The following is a 1822-nucleotide window of genomic DNA, read 5'->3' as shown; positions in this document are numbered from 1 at the left end:
AAGGTCAGAAATAATTTTTATGAAATTTGACGTATGTCAAAATTTATGTGAAATTAATAAATTAGATGAGAATTTTTTTTAATTAAAGGGGAAATAACGATGGAGCGGGAAAAAAATTAATTGTTTAACTTTTATCTTTTTTTTATTTTTATTTGTTTCAGTCATTAAATTGCGGCTATGCTGGAGCACCGTCTTTGGTGGAGTTTAGTCGAAGATATTGACGTCATTGTACATTTTTTTTTTTTTTTTTTTTTTACAGTCTGGTACTTATTCTATCAGGCTCGTTTTGCCAAATGCTAAGTTATAAGGACATACACCGACGTCGGTTGTCAAAGAGTCCAAACACAAATACACACACTGACACTTCATCGGTTACGACGACGAGGGTCCTCAGTAGATCCGATGAACTGAACAGCCTGCTCGCGAAATTAACGAGCAAATAGTTGAGCACTCCACAAACACACGCACCCTTTACGTAGTTCTCAAGGAGATTCGGCGTGACCCAGAATATGACAAGGCTGGCTCTTTAAAATACAGGTACTACTCATTTTTGCCAGCTGAGTGAACTGGAGCAACGTTGATTGGCCCGAGGCTATGGTAGAAGATACTTGCTCAAGATGCCGCTCAGTGGGCCTGAACCTGGAACTGTGTGGTTGCAAAGGGAGCTTTTAGACCATACACTCATATCTGCACCTATAGTTATTTATTATAATGTTATTTTAATTTGCTTCTGTCATTAGACTGTGGTCAAGCTGGAGCACCACCTTGACGAATTCTTTTAGTCGAATTAATCGACCCCAGTACTTAATTTTGTTAAACCTGGTAATTATTCTGTCAGTCTTCTTTGCCGAACCGCTAGGATTTTGGGGACATAAACACACCATTACCGTTGTCAAACGGTGTTGGGGTGGGGACAGACACTAACACAAAGACACACACACACACACACACACACACACACACATATATATATATATATATATATATATATAGGCCAGTTTTCTTTCACTTTCTGTCTATCAAATCCACTCACAACACTTTGGTCAGCCTAAGGCTATAGTAGAAGATACTTGCCCAAGATGCTGCTCAGTGGACCTGTACCCGGAACCACATGGTTTCTTAACCTTACAGCCATGCCTGCGCCTATATGTACTTATCTGTTTATTTATTACTTTATTTTATTTTTATTTATAAAATTATGAGCTATTTCGATAATTTACGCAGTAATAATGTTTTGTAATATAAACACGTTTCAAAATTTGTGAATGTGATATGGTCGATCATAATAACTCTTGTACTTCACTGATAATTAGTTTAATTAACTCTTGAAGGATGAAAGGCAAGATTGACTGTTGTGGGATTTGAACAAAGAATGCAAAGAGCTGAGGCTACACACATACTTTTGTTGACAGTGTCTAATGGATGTTGTTTAAATTTCATTGAAGGCAGGAACCTTCAAATCTTGAAATCTTTGGCACAAGGCTAGCTGTTTCGGAGGTGGGGGTAAGTCGATTACATCATTCCCAGAGTTCAAGTGGTACTTATTTTAGCAACCCCAAAAGAATGAAAGGCAAAATCGATCTTGGTGGAATTTGAACTCGGGATGTAAAGACAAACGAAATACCACAAAACATTTTGCCCAAAACATTTTGCCAAAACATTTTGGTGAACTGGTAGAGTCGTTAACGACTCTACCAGTTCACAACTTTTCACACGCACACACACACACACACACATGTTAAGAAGGCAATGACCACAAAAAGAAGACAGCACATACGAGAGGTACAGATTTTAACAAGCATTGTAGTAGTTTAATGCTAAA

The 1822-nt window shown here is 37.7% G+C and overlaps 1 protein-coding gene across 5 annotated transcripts in view; it reads right to left on the bottom strand.

The window, feature by feature from the left end:
* Nucleotides 1–1822, bottom strand: part of LOC106871185 (leucine-rich repeat-containing protein 63) — a 90622-nt gene that overhangs the window by 3965 nt on the left and 84835 nt on the right. The gene's annotated exons all lie outside the window — the stretch shown is intronic.

The sequence above is a fragment of the Octopus bimaculoides genome, chromosome 18 (genome assembly GCF_001194135.2).
Source record: "Octopus bimaculoides isolate UCB-OBI-ISO-001 chromosome 18, ASM119413v2, whole genome shotgun sequence".
NCBI lineage: Eukaryota > Metazoa > Mollusca > Cephalopoda > Octopoda > Octopodidae > Octopus > Octopus bimaculoides.
The sequence above is the reverse complement of the archived record's forward strand: the minus strand, read 5'-3'. Positions and strand labels throughout refer to the sequence as shown.